The 21,239-nt window shown below is 40.7% G+C and overlaps 1 protein-coding gene across 3 annotated transcripts in view; it reads left to right on the top strand.

Moving 5' to 3' along the window:
- The window catches only part of ZNF521 (zinc finger protein 521), a 281,402-nt gene that overhangs the window by 1,605 nt on the left and 258,558 nt on the right, over nucleotides 1-21,239 (top strand). The window lies entirely within an intron of this gene.

Genomic DNA, 21,239 nt, shown 5'->3' with positions numbered 1-21,239 from the left:
CGAATAAATATGCAAAACCCGTGCGGTGGTTCATTTTTCCTTTCTTTGGAAGACGGAAAAAGTCTTCTCGGAGCCAGGGGGAGCGGCCTCTGCTGTTTAAAAACGTGGCCCGGGGTCCCGGCCGCGCCAGGGCGAGGACACAACAGCCGCCGCCTCGGGTTCGCCTCGGCGCGCAGCCCGTGTAAACAATCGCGGGGCGCCGGCCCGTGGCCCTCCGCTCTCGCGCTCTGCGTTCCCACCCGGGGTACCCCTCTTGACCATTCCAAAAAAGTTGATCACCCCTCACCCTCACGACTTCCCGCCTCCCCTTTCGATCCGCGGCTTTTCGCGATGGGGTCCACTCCCCAGGTCCCTCTCGGAGAGGGAAGTTTGCGGGCTGCTGGTGGGGGGATTTTAGGGGCAGCAGTGGCTGGCTGCAGCAGCAGTGGGATGGGGGACGGGGGACACTGAAGTTATTGATCTGGTGGCTGTGGTGGAATGTGGCGAGGGGAGTCACGTGGCGGCCTCCTCCTCGGCCGAGTCCTCCTCCACCTTCCCAAGCCTCCTCCCGGGGAAACCGGAGGCGGGCGGCCGCGGGTGCCGGGAGGTCCGGCGCTCCGAGGCCGAGAGCTGGGAGGGCAGGCGCGCGCAGCGCGGGGCTGGAGGAGGTGCAGGCAGGCAGGCCGGGCATTGAATCGGGCACTGGCAGAGGGGCGATCGGAGGCGGCGGAGGTCCCCCGCGACCCCGGAGGCGGAGGACAAAGGGCGACTTGTGTGCCCGCCGGGGTCCGCAGGGTCCCGTGGAGGTCCGCGTTGCCCGGCCCCGCCCTCTGGTCCCCGGCTGCGCAGCATCCTCTTCCTCCTCCGCGGCCCCGGCGTCCTGGGGCCCCTGTTCCTGCCACCGGTCTCGCGACCCGACCACTGGCCGGGGGGAGGGGTGGGCAGAGCCCGGCGCCCCGCGCCTCCGGCCCCCGGCCGATGTGTATTTATGAACTCGATTAACGGAGCCCTCACCGCACACACAAAGCCCTTTCTTCTCCTGGGAAGGGACCGGGGTGGGGGAGGGCCTCGCAGATTGGAACGCTTTCTTTTTCCTGAAGCACAGGAGAAGTTTTAGTTTGAAAACGACATGGATCACTGACATGTGTCTTGACACAGTTTTGATTTACATTCATGTGGGCCACACATTTTCTGGGGAAACGGAGACCGAAGGTCGGAAAGATTCAAGAGTCGATAGTGAAAAAATAAGCGCCGCGGGCGTGCGCGGATGTCAGGGTAACCGTGGACCAAGACGACAGACTCTTGGCTTCTTTAAAAGTCACGCTGAGCAACTACCAGGACAAGCCTCTTCCCAGTCATTTGGAAAGAACTTTCCTAGTAGTTTAATGGGATAGTGCTTGGGGTCAGTCAGCCCGGTTTAAAGGGCGACAAAGGCTCCTGAAACATCAATAAGGTGGGAGGCTTTTCCTTTTTAAAAAGTTTATTGAAGTTTGCCCAATCGGTTGATTTGCTCATCCATAGCTTCTGAGTATTCAGTTCACCTGATTTGGGAATGGATTCACAGGGAAAGTTCCTTTGACTGTGGGTGCAAGTGCTCCCGGTTCTTTGTAAAGAGGACGTATTCTGCACGTAGGATTTTATGGGCAGCAAGAGAAGCCGTCAGTTAGCGGAATTCGCAGGGCAATCGTGGATAAGTCGAATCGCAAAATACCTGGGACCAAGACCTGTGCAGCCCTTAAGTTAATGAACACAAAAAAATGGCAAGTGAAAGTGAGCAAAGAGGGCATTTCATTCTTTTGTTATGTAGTCTTATTGCAAAAATATTTCAGTATCTTCTCCATGAAGACACAGTACCTGTGTTTCAAGTGCCAAGCTTTAAATATTTACATTAAAAACAAAGATTGAGCTCCCATTTTCTGTGTGGGCATGGGACACAGTGGTGGTCTCCTGTCAGCTGCTTGGGTGACTTCCAGAAGGGCAATGGCCTCAGGTGGGCTGGCCGAGCTCTGGGGTGAGAAGCTGAAGACAGGAATAAAAATAGTACAGTCCTCACTGAAGAGCCGGCCTGTTTTCCTTCAGGGTGTGCATTTACCTGGGAAAATACATATTTATATGAGTGATGGCAGATGAGTAATTGTGATATTAGTAGCGGGTTTGAGAAGAAGAGTAACACTCGTGGTGGTTCTCGTTAAGTACCTAGCCTTCACTTATTTTTATTTCTCTGTGTCTTCCTGGAAGGGTCTCTATTTTTAAAAATGTGTTTTAGGAGCGTTCTGAGAATGTGGATTCCGTCCATCGTATTGTTTGGAAGGTCACCCTTGGATCATAGAACAGTCAGGGAAGTGTTATTATGACAAATCTTCTGGCATCATCATCATAATAAGCAATGAGCAACACTTTGCTGTTAGCAGGCATAGAAAGGCAGCCTTGGATTAAGTTTCTTCTCTAAGAACTGATTAATAGTTTTGCAACTAAGAGAGAAAAATTCTGATGTTATTAGATGAATGATAGTATTTCAAAACCTTGCAGGTTACTTTTTACTAACTTGAAGGAGGCTTTGGAAACCATGAAAATGCAATGTGCCCTTCTAAATAAAACATGAAGTTCTGCATTCAATTTCCAACTTGTCTCTTACATCCGTACTATTTCTTGAACAGGCAAGGTTTAAAAGATATTTCTGATATGGCTGTCACTTTTGATATCATAATTTGAAACTCACATCTCAGGGGAGTAGTTTACATAAGGCAGGTAAAAACATTAAAACAAAAATGACAGTTAAGTTTGGAGTTTTTGTTTTTACCAAAATGCCTAAAAATAAGTACTACCAGGAAATTCTACTATAGTTGAATTTATTTTGGGTAATCTTGTACATTCAGTATTTTGAATGAATAACTATATTTACTTAAAAATTATGCAGGGTTATTTCGTTTGCAGCAAACTTTCGTCTAATTGTCCTAATAGCCCACCTCCTGAGATTGGGTGCCAGGTGTCTCTGGCTGCCAAGGACAGTGCCCTGCTTGGTCTCCCTGTCTCTTCTGAAGTGCATTAAAACTGTGACCCACCAGAAAGATTCATTTTTCGATGTGAGAAAACTGCAGAATGTATTTTGAAACATGAAACTCGTGTACCCCTTGTGCCTCTCAAAGCCCTAGCATCAACATTCTCTCAGCTCACATACAAAGTCCAGAAACTTACTCTGTCCTTAGAAGCTGCGAATCTTCAGAGTAACCTTTCTGTTTAATGAAACAGAGAATTAAATCCAGTATTTGTAGGGATGGAGGGTCAGACAATTCAATGAGTCACCCTTTCTACCCCATTTGTATTATTTGGATATGTGTCTCAGTTCCTGAGAGTAGACGTGGTATTTGAGTAGATTACCTGACTGAAAATAGTTCTGCTGTCAGCTCGTTTTTAGAGGCAGCAAATCAGTAGCATCAAATTGGTCAATTGTGACCTATTTTTAGTTTTCTTGCTGGGTCTTTATTCTGTTTCTTGTGTTGCTTCTCTGATGGAAGTTTTTCAGCCATTTTACCTGATAAAACATTTTTTTTTTTGAAATTTACTCCAGAAAGCACTGTAAATAGGAAAAAGTGGTCCGCTTCATAAAGGTGTGACATATTCAGTAAGAGCCAAGTTATGAAGCTGGGAAGGAGAGAGGGGAGCACTTAGACATCTAAATGGCCAAGTTAAACACAAGACACAATTAGGATATCTGGACCCTAAGGTGTTCATAAACCCATACCAGGGGCCTCTCCAGAGAAATGGTGGGAACCAAGGAGAAAGAGAGCCCCAAAAGTGCCTGTTTAACTTGGCTGTCACGGTAGCTAACCCTTTGTAACTTGGCACATTTTGAAGTTATCACACTTATGACTGACCTTTTTCCTTTTTCCCATTTACCTTCTTTTGTACTTATAAAGGTTTTTTTTAAGAGGTAATTTATTTAGAAATATAATGAAGTGGCAAAAATTCAGCTCTCAATTTAAAAAAGAAATGTAAACCATAGAATTTGAATGTAAAGGCAAATGGATTTTAAGCTCATAACCTTTTGCAAGTCAGAAAACCTATCTATTAGGCTGTATTTCCCTAGTGGAAAGGCTCTTGAAATTGACGGTGTTAAAAAAGCCACCACAGGGAGCCTGTCCTGGTCCCTGAACTTCACAGAAACACTAAACTCTCTAGTCCTTGTTTAAACACCATTACTTTCTTTTGTTTTCAAAGACACAATATATTTTCTTATGGGTAGGCAGGTAAAGTATAACAAAAAAAGTATGGTTTTTTAATATTCCATCTCCATGTGTTTTATTTCTTAAAAATACAATCTTACCACTAGAGAGACTCAGTTTTGGTTTTGGAAATGATGCCATAGGAAGAAAAAACTATGCCCTGAATTTTGCGTGAAAAGCCAGTTGCATTAAGACAGCATAAGAGTTTGCTTTTAATTAAAAGGTGCAGTGCAGCTTTTCCCTCACAATTATTTTTATGTAAGTTAAACATGGTTCCCCACTTTTAATAACTAGGTTTTATGCTAAGGTAAGGTTTTTTTGAAGTGTCAGGGTTTTATCTGTATCTGTGTATGTACATACTCTTTCTCATCATTGTGAGTGCAACGTGCCCTAGTAACTGGGCAGCACGCAGCTACGTAGGCGTACTGTACGTTTGGATCTAGGTGCTAACAGCCTGATTGTGGGAAGCGCAGCAGAGGCTCAGGGTTTGACGTCCATACCCTCTTCACACAGTTGTCACTGTGCTGCTTTCACCTACTAAGCGGTGACTGTTTCTTCCCTCTACCACCTCTAAATTATACCGAGTAGATGTTGAAGTCATTACATTGATTATAGTCCAATCAGTAGACAATCCGACATAAACAAAAACAGCAATTACAGTTGGCAAGAATCCCATGAGTGCAAGTCAAAGTTCCAGAACTGATGGTCCAGTGAGTCTTTTCCAAAATGCCGGTTTCACGATTTCAGCAGTTCTGGCAGCATCTTCTTAAAGGCAGGGCACAAAAATTCAGAAGATTCCACTTGGCCTTAAAAACAAAAACATCTGTTTGATGCATGAGTGGATTGTTGGCTTTTATTCATCCCGCCAAAAAAGGGCAAAAAATAGGATGTTGAACATAAAAGCATACATGTAAAAATGAAGTTATAAAGGGATATGAGATTAGCAGCTTTTTTATAAAGCAAGCTGTTAATAATTTTCCTTTTTTTCTTTTGCCAGAATATTCCCATATCCCTTAAAATCCATTGTAGTTACTGACAGCAGTGACTTGTAATAGTGAAGACAAAATTTTTCTGCTTTTGGCTTCCAGTAATTGTACTTAGTTCTTTTCACTTGCTTATTTGGGGCATTACAAGTCTTGTAGCATATTTGTAAGAAATTTCTTTTCATCTTATAGGAAGATTTTTCTGCCCTCTTTATTTCTCAAGGAAGTCTGTGAGAATTGGCTACTCGGTGAAATTCTAGTGAAATATTTGTTGACATAAGTTGAAATGTAATATTAGTATACTTGCTTGAGTTTTCATTTTGATGTAAAATCATGCAAAGTGGAGAAAGAGGTTTTGATAGTAGAAAAGAGCAACTCTACCAAGATTAGTTAAGAATTTTATGAAAGGTCTGCTTTTCCTATTACTGTGCTTTATTAATTCATCTGACAGAATTCACATTGCTGGCTTAATGTCATTAATTCTGTTGCTATAGAATACATTCTTTATTAGCTAGAATTTAATAGATGCCATGTTGAGTTTTTAGTCATTTTTAAGAGAGAAAATCATTTTAAGACTTGCAACACTTGTATCATATTTTATCATGGATTGTTAAAAATGCTTTTGGATTGAATGAGATTTTGATACAAAGGGTCTCTGGCTAAGTATTTTCCCAGGTGTATTTAAAATTTTCCCATTGACTCCTGTTGTGTTGTCAAAGGTTAAAGTTAGTTGGTGGCAGGGGAGGGGGTTGGGGGGAGGATGGTTGGGGGGGGTGTATGAAACTTTCTAATCCCATTTCAATTAAATCTGAAATATGTTCCTTTTTTTTTGTTTGGGGATTACAAGGTACAGTAGCTAATATTACATATACCTTGTTTGTTGTAATGAAAGTGTGCTTGTCTGATTTAAAATACGTTCTGCAACAATGTTATCACAAAGCAATTATAACTTAAACATTAAAGTTAACATTAGTAAATTTAAATAGCTCTGTTATAGTATTAATCAAATAGTGTAAGGAAAGCTTTTAAATGGTTTAAATAATTATGCCACTCTTGGCATAAAAGCCTGACACAAGATAAATCTTTGAAAACTAAGTAGAATCGTGGCTTTTTTTTTTTTTAACTTTAATTTTAGGTAGCTTGGGCTTTTAGCATGCACACATTCCACCTCTAGTGTAAGTAATTATGCCAGTTTAGTAATTATTAGAGATTAAAGAAATTCAGTAAGATACGAATTCTTTAAAACTTCAGTAGCTTCAGTTTTATCAGGGATAATGATTATACAGCAGTCATCCAGCTGCCTGGGGACCTTGCCACAGCTCCACGCACGGGGCTGATCTGGGGTATCATTATAATGGCAGCGCACGCTGCAGTTGGCATTTCTATTCTGGATGCCTGCTTGCAGAGGTCTCTAATTTGGTCATTAAAAAAAATTCCAGATTCAAATATGACTGTCTCTAGAAACTCTTCTTTCTTAGAAGATTAAAAAAAGATAAATGCATACATTTATAAATTATTATCATTGGACGTCATAAATTTTAATTTCATGGGATGGGAAATTCTTTGAAAAATCTTGAAAAGAAAAATATGTATGTAAATCTGTTCATTGCATGTATGTTGAGAATGTATTAAGCATTTAAGCCTTGTTTTCACATGAAGATGATTTGGTTTGGAAAGCATGTTCTGTTCATACATGAGCATAGCTCCCTCAAGCCCAGTATGGTCAAGTGATTGACATTTGGAATATTCACTTTTAAAATAGTGCAGTTTATTGGAATTGCATTTTGGTATTTTGGTTATGATAACATTTTTTATATACATGACACTAAAGGTTTTTATCTCCCCAGTTATAACCAGTCAGTGTGAAATAGACACATGGAAAGTATACATGCATGCCCACATACTTAACATTCTATTTAAAGTACATTTTGCTTAGCAAATCCATATATGTTAATCACTTTTTAAGGGAAAAATTAGATTGTGTTGAGTTTTGCCTAATAAAAATTGGTGTTAATGTAAGGAGTATAGTTTCCTTTTAGAAATTAAAGTCAATTTACCATTGCATGCCATTATTTCACTGTTTTTATTACCCTCTCTCTTTTTCCTCCTGGTTGGCTTTTCCAAAACTTCTTATGCCATCAGTGTTCTATGAAAGATGTATCATATTGACACTTATTTACCTGATGGGAACGAAGGAGATGGGGGGCTTTCATTCCCGAATGCAGACATTGCCATATGAGGATGTAGTCACACCGAGTACATTGGCGAAAACCTTTGGAGAGGTCAGGAGTCCAGAAGGTGAATTAGGAATTGCTATCCTATGTGGGGTGCTGTGACCGGGAACCTAAAGTATATTACAGTGTTTTAAATGATATATTGATTTTTAGAAAAATTTCTAGCACTTAATACATGTTTTTTAATATTATTCTTTTCCTTTAGATAGAACCAGGTTAGGTCTAGTAAATGTGTGAACAAGATTGAATAGTAATTGCTTTCCACGTTCCTAACGATTTAGCTTGTCTCCATTGTTTTAAGGTTTATTAGACATACGCTGTCTAGCACTAGTCTCACACTTTTATCTTTTCATATTTTTATATATTAAAAACAGTCAATTAAGTATTCAGAAACTCCACTCTACCCGGAACCCAAACAATTGGAAAACAGTGCCATCATGAGTTTGCTTGGATGTTTTTTATCCACCAGCTGACCTGTGGAGACCGAAGCTGTGGCACGTGTTAGGTAGAGCGGTTTGGGGCTGTCAGTGTGTAATATGCAAAGTCAGATGCCATTTTTACAGACATGAGGCAAGAGTTAAAAACTGTAGACTCAAGGGAGTGCGTATTAATTCCTGGAAAGAGCTGAGACTAAAAACAAACAGGTAGTGATGGTCATAAGCATTGCGATTTGGATGGTGGTGTGAGGAAGGAGAGGGTTGCAGGGCAGAAAGGGCTCGGGGGCCAGCTCTGGTTTGCTGCCTGCACGGTTTGGCAAGCTACTTGCCCTCTGTTGTCTAGATTCAGATTGCCTCTCTCTGAAATGAAGGGGGCTCATTTCATCATTTAAGAAGATTTTTTTTCTATCAATGCTTGTTTTGCCCCAGGTACTGTACTTCTGAGAATTTACTTGTGAACCACACAGACATAGTGTTGCTCTTATGAGGCTTATAATCTAGAAAACCGGATGAGATTTTAAATATCTTCCATCGCTTTTTAATTTGGGGAAGGAAGCAGTGCAGGTGGGGAGGAGATTAGTATATTCACTTTTTCAACAAGTTGAGTCAGTTAAAAAAGTTACATAAAGTGAGTTTCAAAAACATTTTGACACCAAAACTTGGGTGAGCTATACTTTTTAAGAATGGTGGTCTATGTTTCCTCTTATAATTATAAAGTTAAATACACTCACTTGAACTGAAACCACTAAATACAATATATAGAATATTTATTTCTAGCCCTTTTTGGATTTAGGTCATTGATTATGCAAAATCTTTTACCCCTCCTAAAAGATCTCCGTAACATTTTTGAAAGTTAATTGTGTGACATTGAAGCTAATTTTTAACAATTTTCAAAGAATTGATGGCATCCTGTAAGATAATTGGAGCCTCTTGGAGAATGTATATGGTGTTGATATTGGAAAAACTGCAGAACTACACCTCAGGTTGGAATCCCTACTACATAAAATTGAGGTGAAACAAGTCATGAGGAATTCATTCCATTAAATATTCAGGAATAGAACACTAGGAAACAAGTTGGTACTGAAGAGTCCACAGCGCAAGTTGGATTGTTTTCCCCTGGGCGATAGGTGAATGCTTTGAGACAAACTTTCACGGGAGACATTTTAGGGATAATGACATTGGGTGGGTTGATGGTCTTGGTGTTCAGCGACGGGAGTGCTGGCTGAATGGCGATGGTGGAGTGTGACTGACCGAAGGGAAAGATGATCGACGTGAGATCCCTTTTGCCTCCTCCAGAATCATATAGGTCATTTACATAAGGATTGTATCATTATAGCAAATTTTTAATATTCCAAATAAAACCATTACAAGATAATAACATCATTTTATAGCTCCTGTGAAGTGTAACTGTCTTTTATACTTGCTGATTTGCATATTTAAAACCCAGTATGTGTGTGATGGGTTGACAGACCCCTGGGATGGCTTCTGAACTCTGTTTGCCTTGTGTCCCTCAGGCCAGGAGAGTGCTTAGCCAGGCATCTGACCTAAACAACTGCGCAGTAAACTTTTGTGGAATCAGACTCACTTTAATTCTTACGAAATAAATGACTCCTGAGTTCCCGTCCATCACTAACATCGTACAATTCTCATGCTGAGAAATTGTAACTCTTGCAAGTTGATCAATTAATTCATATTAATGGGGCAGGCATGCTTTTTAAATTGATTGAGTTGTAGCTGATGGGACAAAATCAAACAACAGGGATTAGATGGTCTTACTTTCCACTATGACTTCTTGTCCAGAGCTAATACGGAAATAATAATTTAGGGAGCTGATATAGAAGGATGTATGTATTACACGCTGAACCATTCACTCTGCCCAAGTCCTGGAATATCCATAGAGCAGTTTGTAGCTTCTAGGTGAGAGCCCTGGACCACTGACCAATTCACCTCATTAGGGGTTTGTCCTGTGTCATTGGGAGCAGCCCTAACAGCTGCTTTGCACTGGAAATTGTATGTGTGTGTGAGTGAGTGACCAAATCTGTCTGCCTGAGTCTCAGGTGGATGTTTGCAGTGGCCTGGATACGAACCTGTAGCAGTGCAAACGTTTGAACCAAGGTCGAAGTGTGCTGCTGTAAGGACAGCATTGCTTTTTCTCCTCTAATTTTATTGTTATCCAGGTACAGTTCTCTGCCTTTCCCTCCACTCCAGCCTAACCCCCAGCCCTGCCCACCTCCCTCCCATTTCCACCGCCCCACCCCCCCATTATTGTGCATGTATCCTTTATAATTGTTCCTACAAACCCTTCACCCTTTTCCCCTGAAATTCCTTCCCCTCTCCCCTCTGGTCACTGTTGGCCTTTTCTCAATTTCAGTGTCTTTGGTTATATTTTAATTTAGTTTGACTTACATTTGGAGTCATCTTCAATTCGTGTTCATCCATTTGTCCAAATGCTGGTACCATTTCCCTATAGCAGCACATTCCAAACCTTTAATGATTTTCGTGCTTCACTTCGAACCTGCTCTAGGCTTAGACTGTGGATTGTCAAGTCAGTTTTGTGTAGTAATAAAGGCTTGAATATTGTTTTCATTTCTTAAGACTCATCTCACGTCTCCTGTGAGGCTTTTACTGACTCACCTGGGTTAACACAGCTCTTTTCTTTACTATCCCCTCTCTCCCTCAGATGTCATAGAGACTGTGGCCCTAAGTTGATTTTCTGGTTTGTAAGCCCTTTGAAAGCAGGGTTTTGTGTTTCTTTTCTTTGAATCCCCATAACCCAAAACTAGGTTGTTAACAAATGAAGATATAAAAATATAAACAAATAGGTTAATTCATTCATCTGTGTAATCAACAGGTATTTACTGCAGGCCCATCATTTATTTACCAGTCCAGGGGTGCTGGGACTTGGGGGTGCTGTGGAGGAGACAGATACGGTCTGTGTTCTTGCGGAGTTACAACCATACAGTAGAAACACATTAAATGAACACTTAAATGGGTGGTAGTAATTCACAGTTATGTGAAGGGGAAGCTCTGGATGTTACAAGACCATCTCACAGGTGGGAATATATCACGTGTATCCATGAGGTTAGGGAAGGATCCTGGAGGAAGCACTTTCAAAACAAATCTGATGTTTAATATGTTTTTGAGTGGAACCTATTGAACATGGTCATGCATTCCACAGGAATTTCTATTTAGCATCAATTACTGGGGCAGGTACTAAAAATACAGGGCAGTAAGGAGTAAGGTAGACCCAGTTGCTCATGGGTGTCGTGGAACTAACAGTGTGTGACACCTATTTAGATGATTCTTTGGAACGCCCGTGCTGTTGTTTAACTCCAAACTGCACTTAGCTTTGCAGCAGTAGTTTACCCTCAGTTCATACAAGTGGTGTCTCTTTTATATTATTTGCACACAGCTTGTGTGCAATTTTTACACAGATTTTTTGTGTAAAAATCCCGGCTGTCCTTTGTTCATGGGCCTGGTTTTTCCACTCTTAAGTTCACTACCCCAGCTATATCCATTCATTTTTTCATCACTTAGATCTATTTATTCTTCCAAAAATCTGGACTTATTCTAATTTTTATAATGCTGTCCAAATGCTGTATAAACACACTTATTTTGGTTTCATAAAACAATTTAACAACTCCCTTTTCTATGTCATTCAGAGATAATCTAGGAAAAAGTGTACAAATCATTTAGTAACATGTTTGTATGTATTACTTTTGTAAATTCTTAACAAAATTTTGACATCGTGGAGCTTAGTAAATGCTAGAATATGACAATACATCAACAATGCATGCTAATTTTCTATGATTGAAAAGTTACATAGAAAAACTATAGAAGATAATAAAAGCAGCGATCTACCTACCTGTACTTTCCTTTTTTTTCCATTTTTTAATTCATGTATTTTAGACATTTTCTGTTGTCTCTATTCATGACAGTATTATTGGCAAAGTTTCCAAAAGTGGTTTATGAGAAGATCTTTAAAGCTATATATACCTGATCTTTACCACTGTCCCCGTAATTCTCCCAGCCATGCCTGAGAGAAATGCATCCATACCCCAGACAGGCTGATCATGTGTGGCCCTTTCCAACGACCCTTTAGACGCCTCTGTCACAGTTATTTAGAAAGGATGAGGATTCTAGCGGTGATGTCCTCAGGCGGGGAGCGGGACCATCCTTAGAGGGCAACGCATATATGGGTGTCTTGGGTGTCTTTTCTTTTTTCCCTCAAAAGTAGGAGCTGTCTACATTGCCCTTCCTAGCCCTTCCTAAATATATGTCCTAGGAAATTCTCCATATCAATAATTAGGACATCCCCTTTATTTTAACAGCTCCACACTGTCCAGGGTATGATGTTCTGGCACTTATTTAGCCCCTCCCCCATGGGTGGCCATCAGGTTGTTTCCTGTATACTTATTGATGTTTTTACTATTTACAAATGTTGCTTCAAGGAACAGAACACAATCTTTCTGATATGTATGATTACAAACACACAGACACACACAGACACACACGGGGTAAATTCCTAAAAAAGAAATTGCTGGGCGAAGGGAACGGGCATTTAACACTTTGATATATATCGCTAGTGTGCCCTCCACAGAGGGAATACCAGTTCTCACTGCTGTTAGCAGCAGGGTTAGAGAGCACTGCATTTAAATACTTTATCTTTACTAATGTGGCTTGTGAAACAAACAAACTGGTATTTCATTGACATTTTAATTAATATTTCTATAATTAGGAACATCTTTTCATATGTTTATACACCATTTGTATTTATTTTCTGTGAATTGCCTTTTTATTTCCTTCTTTTGTGTTTTGGTTTGAAAGAGCAGCTCATGTTATTAAGAAATTAATCCTTTGTCTGACTTACGTGTAGCAAATATTTCCCCTAGTTTGCCTTTTGTCTTTGTGAGTGGGAATTTTTTTACTTTTGGCCATGGAGAAGTTTAAAATTTTTTATTTTCAGTTTTGTCAGTGCTTTTCCTTGTAACTAACAGATTTTGTGTCTGACATAGGAGGATGTGTATTTGTTGTTGTTTTTTTGCTTTTTGTTTTCCTAATCATTCTTTTAGTTTTTCTTTCTCATTACGCTGGCTGCTAGGCTCTGCCTGCCCCCACCGCACCCCCTCCTGTGTCCCCAGCATCTAAGTACAGTTCTGGAAATACAGTAGGTACTTAGCAAACATTTACTAAACTGGGTCAGTAGAGTATGGTGGTTAAGAGGTGGGGTGTTAAATTAGGCTCCCTAGGTTGACATTCTAACCTGGTTGACTTTGGGCAAATTATTCTTATTTTTAAATATTTAATTTACTTATTTTTAGACAGAGGGGAAGGGAGGGAGAAGGAGAGGGAGAGAAAAATCAATGTGTGGTTGCTTCTCACGTGCTTCCTACTGGGGACCTGGCCTGCAACCCAGGAATGTGCCCCAACTGGGAATTGAACCTGTGAACCTTTGTTTCGCAGGCTGCTGCCCAGTCCACTGAGCCACATCAGCCGGGGCACTTTGGGCAAATTATTAATCACAGTTTCTGTAACTGTGAAGGGTAATACTACCTAATTTATAGGGTTGCCATGAGAAGTAAGAGTTAATTCATGTAAGCTCTTAGAATAGTATCTGGGAGACAAGAAGTACTTAGATACGGTTCTTACTCTTACTTTCAAAGGTTTTCTCACTTTTGTAGGGAAATTCTTCATCCTGTGCTATGCAGTTCCTTTCTATTCCAGAAAATTCCTTTTTGCTGTGCTTCAGGAATGGGGGTTTCAAGGAACCCATGTGGTTGGACGCAGCCGTTGCAGAGACCCATTTTGGGAGGGTTCCTTGTAGGTGTCTTTGCTGGGTTCAGTCGGCCATGGGACAGCCCCTCGTGCTGGCCAAAGTGGTGCCGATTCCAAGCTGCCCTTTGCTTGCCAGTGTAGAGAGAGTTCTGAAAGAGAAATTCCTGCAGAAATTCCAATTAAAAGATAATGGAACCATAAAGTGGAGCTAATTAATTTTAGAGCCTCTGTCATCTTTTTGGTAAGTCAGGTCTGTGTCTTTGAGTTCTTTGTAGAAGGGCCATGCTAATTTGCAAAGGTAGGCTAATTGTTCTTGGGAGAGGAACTAGAGACAAATAATTCACATATCATTATGAAGGTTTAATCATAGTAGATTTATTAATAATCCTTAAATTAAAAAGGTAAATCTGGGCTTGGGTTTACAAAGGAATTAGCCGAACAAGGGGCTGATTTTCTACATCACCATGCTCATCAGTAAACTTATCTAGAAGCATTTTCTTCTAGGCTTCAGCAAGGAATTTTGTGTTCTCTAGAAGCACGTGGGAGTATAGAGTGTGAAGATGGAGGGAGAACACAGGAGTGTGTCTGCTGACTGGCCAGTAACTACTAGTCTGTCTGGCTGTGTCTAGCTGCTGTTTTAATTTTATGGGAAACCGTATTGGGGGCAGAGTAGTCTGAAATTTCTTTCCTCTTAATTTCTTCTCCATTCTTTCCTGCAGTAAATCCTTAATGCTCGGTTTGCTTTATTTTCGTTTTCCCTAGCTTTCCTTCCCCTGCTCATTGAATCGCCAGCCCTGCTCTCTGTGTTTACTTCATGAAATCACCTGCCCCCCCACCCCTCCCAGAGTGTTGGGCTCTGGTCGTCCCTTTGGGCTTTAGAAACCCAGCTTCTGTCCTTGCCCGCTGGTTGACCTCAGCACTCATTTGTCTGGTGATACTCTATGTAGACGCTCTTTTTATTTTAGCTATATTATAACTGTCATAAAGTTGTCTTTCCATATGGACAAAGTCTAAAACCTTAATATATCCAATCATATGACTTTCAAATATCCATTTATACTTTTTTCTTCAACCTTAATGCTAAATGAAGTGAAAGAAATAGTAATGAAAATTGGAGCAGGGAGAGTCAAGAGGATTGTGTGAGGCCACATTTAATGAGTGGAATATCCTTAACAGATAGTAAGTGACAAAAGAAAACTCCACTTCAGTATAATTTAAAATAGATATTCTAGAGAACACTGTAGAAAGGGTGGATTGAGCTAGGTGGTAGTTTAGCTTCTGGGTGGGTCGGCTATCGCTGGGACTGCAAATCTAGGTAAGGGGCATGGCGAGGTGCAGCGTCCCCAGCAGGGCAAGGGCACCAGGTCACCCACCTACCCCATCACCTGCGAGACGCGAAGAACTTCAGTACTCTGTTCCAAGTCACGCCATGCCTTCGCGTAGAGCGGAGAGGAGAGTCTCAGGCTCCTGATTTCTAATTCTAGGAATGACCTTTCATTGCTGAACACATTTTAAGCCATGGAAGCAGAAGTGACTTTCCCCACCCCGTCAGACTCTTTACAAAAGCCAGCATCTGGGATCTGCTGCTATGTGAGAGTCCCTTTTCTCATTCCAGTTTTAGCTGTCAGGGTCTCAGGTGTTTGATCCTATTTGTACCCTCAACATGTCCCAGTGACTTGATCCGGGGGACCCAGTGCACCTCTGTTTGAGTCCTGCATGGTATTGAAACTCTCTAAGCCTCAGTTTTCTTACCAGTAAAATGATAAGAATCTACTTCTTTTTAAAAATTTTAATTGTATTTTTTCCATTAGCATTTAGTCCCCTTCTGTCCCCCTCCCTCCCCACAATCACCACACTGTCGTCCATGTCCATGTGTCCTTTTCCCGTTTTGCTCAATCCCTCCACCCCCTAAGTCCAACCCCTTAGCTATGAGTCTGTCAGATTTTGCTTGTTAGTTCAGTTTGTTCATTAGATTCCACATATGAGTGAAATCATATGGTATTTCTCTTTCTCTGACTAGATTATTTCACTTAGCATAATGTTCTCCAGGTCCATCTATATTGTTGCAAGGGATAAAACTTTCTTTTTATGTCTGAGTAGCATTCCATTTTGTAAATGTCCTGTAGTTGTTTAATCCACTCATCTACTGATGGACACTTGGGCTGCTTCCTTATCTTGGCAATTGTAAATAACACTGCAATGAATGTAGGGGTGCTTACGTTCTTTCAAATTAGTGTTTTGGGTTCCTTCGGATATATTCCCAGAAATGGGATCACCAGGTCAAAAGGCAGATCCATTTTTAATTTTTTGAGGTGTCTCCATACTGCTTTCCACAGTGGCTGCACCAATCTGCACTCCCGCCAGGAGTGCAAAAGGGTTCCCCTTCGCCACGTCCTGGGCAGCACTTGTTTGTTGATTGTTGGTGATGGCCATTCTGACAGGTTTGAGATGATACCTCATGGTGGTTTTAGTTTGCATTTTTATGATGAATAGTGAGTGATGTTGAGCACCTTTTCATATGTCTGTTGGCTACCTGTGCGTCCCCTTTGGAGAAGTGTCCCTCTGATTGTTGAGAAGGGTCCCACATGATTGCTGTATTAGGTAAAAAATGCGAGACGCTTCACAGATGTGTGTTCTTAGGAAGTTAGGAACTAGTAACAGCTTTTTATTATGGATGAAGTTCATGGGGAAGCTGAGGAAGTAGCACATTCTGTCCTCTTTATCTGTCCCTCTTCTGCAAAGTCCTGAGCAGTGACACAGTTCTGTGCCTGTCTTACCTCTTTGTGTAGAGCAGAAAATCTTTCCCCTTCAGGAGAAAACCTAAGAGGAATTATGTACGTTTTTATATCCAACTTGTAGTAATCATTCTCTACAATAAAAGGTAGGTAATGGAGCTGGGAGAGAGGTGAGTTCCATCTTTATGCTAATTGGGCACCTATTTAATATTTCCAAAGATACTGTGTATCTTTATCCTTTGATCTTAAGTGAATCTAGTGTTAGTTATATTATCGCCGTTTTATAGATGAGGAAACTGAGGCACAGGCACTGTGCTTGTCCAGTTAGCATGGCTAACATAGAAGAGGAATGTAGACTTCCTGGCTTGAAAATGGTCAGTCTTGAATTTCATGATTTTCAAATAAAAGAAGCCAGAGTCAATCTTAAAGCAAATCAAGGGGTGGAAATAATTAATCTTCTGGCCACCCCATCTCTCCTCTGGTGGTTAAGCATTTAGACCTCAGTTCCCTCCCATAGGGTACCCCTCCCCCACCCCCAAGTTACTTCTACAAGAAAAAAAATGACATGATATTAGTTATATCTGAGAGAGAATTGAAAGCTGTGGCAACCTGACAAATCCCACATTGTTTGATTAAAAGCTTTGGCTTCTGCTAAAAGAATTGCATGCCTCAGAAAGCCGATCTGGAAGGCAGGTGAGAGGAGGTGGCTGTGGGTGCTGGAGCGCGGGCCCGGGAGTGCTTTCCCACCGCTGGTGAGGTCTCAGAAGTGCCTCCTCCCAGACGCGGAGCAGACTTTGGGAAGTCTTCCTCTGGCTGCTCTCGCTCGGAGGCCAGGTTTGCTAGGGGGGAGCCCACCAGTTCTGAGCTGTAGGAAGAAGTGAGTGGTATTTGTACCTGTCAGATTATAGCAAGGGGTCCGCCTTTGGTTGAATAGGCTTCTGGTAATGTCACACCAGATGTTCTAAGTACCCTGTGGGGAGGTGCTGGGAAAAATCAAATTCCTGAGGCCCACTGTTAGGTGACCATCCTGAAGCAGTGTCTGTTTTCTTTCTTTGGAATCATGCCTCTTTTTCATACACGTTTCCCTTGTTGCTGTGAGGAGATGGGCACACCTCTTGGGGATGGGTTGGCCCTTGGACTGGTACCACCCATCACCATCCGAAAAAATTAAATGACTCCAATTCTGATGTTTTATAGATGGTACTTCAGAGACGGCACGTACTGTTTTGGCTAAATATAAAATCCAAAAAGTTTGGATTCTTGAAAATTATAAACAGCAGTAGAATTGACTAGATTGGTTTCTTTATTATTCTTTTAAGAAAATAGGATTAGATCTGGCCCTTTCTGGCCACCATCTGTGAACATGCTCCTCCATATATGTTCACGGAACATTATGTCTCAATATACATTATATATGTACATATATATATTTCTGCTTATTAAATCACATGGTAAAAAAGCAAAATGCTTAATAAATATGGGAGTTTATCAGTCATTCTCCTCTGTGTAATTGATTGAGCTGATTTTATTTTATATGTATTTATAGATTATCTGACAAATCATCATTTCAAACCTGTTTATATGTAACATATATACCCTAAAAATATTTAATATACGCTCATATTAGCTTGACAAGACAGGATTGAAACAAGGTAAGTGGGAACATACTCCCACAAACGACTATTACTTTATAGTTACTAAGATAATGGCATACACGTTCACTTTCAGTTCTGTCTGGGTAGCTCTGTAAATTGTGTATTGATTATGCTAATGGCACTGGTATCTTTATTACTTGTCTGCAGATCCATGCAGATTAAATGCACTTTGGCAAGGTTGTCATTCTGTAGGAAAAGTGCATTTTGAAAGTCTTGTTTTGGGAGAGATTAAGTTAAAACTAAAGAGAAACAATAAAACTCATGGAAAACTTAAGGAATTGTGTTCTAAGAAATGAAAAGTGCAGTTAAAAAGTTTAAAATGATGCTCTTTTATTTTCTTTGTTTCAAACTCCTTAAGGAAAGTGTTGCAGAAATGGTACTAAATCAATAATGATCTATTTTTATGGTTTATTTTTGGTCGTGTGGCTTTTCTTGTTTTTGTTTATCAGGCCAAAAGAACCCTAGACATTTAAGGTTGCATGTATTTTTAAATTTATTAGTCCAACTAGAGGAGAACAAAATGAATTTTTCCGATTATACATAAATTATTTTTATTTTGTAATAGCTCATTAATCACAACCTTACTCTTTGCTCTGATCTTTCATTCTACAAACATGTACCTAATTTTATAAAATTTTTCTTTTTTCCCCCTCTTTTGCTGAGCCATCATGTTACCAAAGCAACTGTTTAGACACTGCTTTCTTATCTTCCTGAGTGGGATCGTGTCTCAGAAATGTGGGCCTTCCACTTGTGGGCCAGGTGGGAAAGAAAAGCAAGGTTTTTCATGTTTCTGGGTGACATGATCCCATTTCGACAAATCTGGTTGTGCCTGCATTTCAGACATATCATTAAAATTAAAAAGAGGAACTTCCCAAATTTAAAAATAAAAGTAAAGCTACTAATCAAGAGAATTGAGTGATAATATTGGAATAATTTTTGTGAATGAGATTGGATTTTATCTTCTAAAAATGTAGCTGCCAATGTAAGAGGACTGTTACATTGTAGCAAGTGAATGTTTCTTGTTGAAAACAAAACACTTTGTCCCTAAGCTGTGTTTTGGTAATTGTTAAGATAGTTGACTTTAAGTGTCCAATTCAGAAATATTGTTACAAGTGGATTGGTGTTATAGAAATAGCTGAAATAACAATAGTTGGTGAAAATATTGGCAAGTACACAATATGATGGTTGGAATACAAAGGCTCTTTTCGCCCCAGATTTTTTTTTTTTCTGGGTGGAATAATGCTATAGTAGCTATCTGGTCATTATGTGCTAAATCTACACATAAATGCTTTTAAATAATTTGTTTTCTTCCAAAGTGGATTTTTAGCAGTTTAAAATCATTTTGCTGTAGAGAAATTAGTACTTATATATCTGGATGATAAAAATATGTTTTCATAATATTTTTCCTTTATAAAATGGAAGAAAGGGTCTGTGAGGCTCAGTTTAAGACTGAGCAGAGGAATGTAGCAGTTGGCTTTGTTTGTTTTGTATGGAGTCAGGGGCTGGAAGGGGTTCAGCTGTGGCAAGGGCGCCCTCACCATTAACCAGCGGTGTCCTGCAGGAGGGCCCCGGGCTGGTTAGAAGAGTGAATAGTCTCAGATACGGCAATCAAACAGACGTGTGCCGAAAAGTCTCCCCAAGGAAAACAGGACAAAACAACAAATGACAAAAAGACTTCGTGTAGTTCACTGTAAGACCTTTATTTAGAAAGAACTTTGGTGGGATAATTTTTCTTAATTTTTAGCTTAGACGGGTTGCATTTTGGTGCCCATTTTAGTCTTCTTTCCATTTGTCCTGTTACTTGTCATCTTTCTCGGTGGTTTCTTACTCTGTTTTCTTCCACAAAAAGGCTCTACTCTTTAAAGTAAATGTTGTAATATATTTATGTTTTATATTATTAAAAGTAGTCATCTAGTGTTAATACCTTGTAAAAGGAATTGTGAACTGCATGTAGAATCATGTTAATAAAAATTAATGGTTAATGCTTTTTTAAAAAAAGACAAAGAGTAGAATCAATATCTTTTTTGTTTTTAATCAAATTTTGCATTTATTTTTACTTGGCTTTGTTTATGTTTGAAATGTGAGTAAAGTAAAAGGGATCTTACCAAAAATCTCCTAAGTCCCAAGAAGTGTCATTGGGGCCCTTGTAAATCTCTTATATTGAATTAAAAAGTTATCTGGTGTAACTGTGTGTTTCTGGCCAGTCTTCCTCCCGCTTGGCTTTATTGGGATCATGGATAAAAAAAGGAAATCTGGGTGTGAAAATAGTGAGGCAAGCAAGTCATTAGCCATGATTCATATACCTATCTAAAACCAGGATAGTTCTAAGTTCACCTCTGTGAATGGCTCCGCCACACCTGATGGCTGGCCACCAGTGAGACAGCCCCTCACCTTCCTATGCCAACAGTAGCCCTCCATCCTCTAGACCTTGTTTCCGCCGCGGCGGCTCCCCGTTTCTTCCATTCTGCCACTGACTTTGCTTCTTTCTTGTGTTATGTCGTGGCCTCCAGAAAGGTCTCCCTGCTTCCAGGTCTGGTCTATTGCCACCCCATCCTCTCAGGTACCAAAGAGGCATCTTTCTAAAATGTAAGCAAGATGAGTCACTCTTCTTTAACTCCTTCAATGAGTTCTCATAGCATGGCTGTTAACATTTGAACAGAACACAGTAGTTCCTTCGTGATCTAGCCACTGTTCCAGCTTGGTCCCTACCACTGCCCCTCTTTTTTTCCATTTTCTCCAGTACCCTTCATTCGAATAGCACAGAAGACCTTGCACTTTTTGGAAGGCATCGTGTTGTTTTACATATCTGTGCCTGTACATGTTTCCTCTGTCTGGAGAACCGCTTTCTTCTTGTCCTCAGTGCTGTTCATCTGTAACACTTGTCCACGCCTCCCTTCTTTGATAAAACTTTCCTGCCCGGCCCCATCTGACTTCAGTACCCCTTTCCTGTGGGTCCCTGCATCTGGGTACTTATCCTGTCTTCTGCAGTCATTGATTTACTCGTCTGTCTCTTCCCCTGCACGGGTGGGTGCCAGCCCTTCTCTGGTTGTGACATCTGCAGACAAGTGGTAAGTTCTGAACGGCACACTTGGTGAGTGGGGTGGCAGCGGGGCTTCAGTTTCCAGGCACCCAAGCTTTTACTTTCAGGGCTGAAAGGGTCAGTGTCCGTTAATACCTGAACCCACTTACTATTACGTTTTAATCCTCACCGGAGGATA

The sequence above is a fragment of the Desmodus rotundus genome, chromosome 10 (assembly GCF_022682495.2).
Source record: "Desmodus rotundus isolate HL8 chromosome 10, HLdesRot8A.1, whole genome shotgun sequence".
NCBI classification, from domain to species: domain Eukaryota; kingdom Metazoa; phylum Chordata; class Mammalia; order Chiroptera; family Phyllostomidae; genus Desmodus; species Desmodus rotundus.
This window is presented reverse-complemented; position numbering and strand designations above follow the sequence as displayed.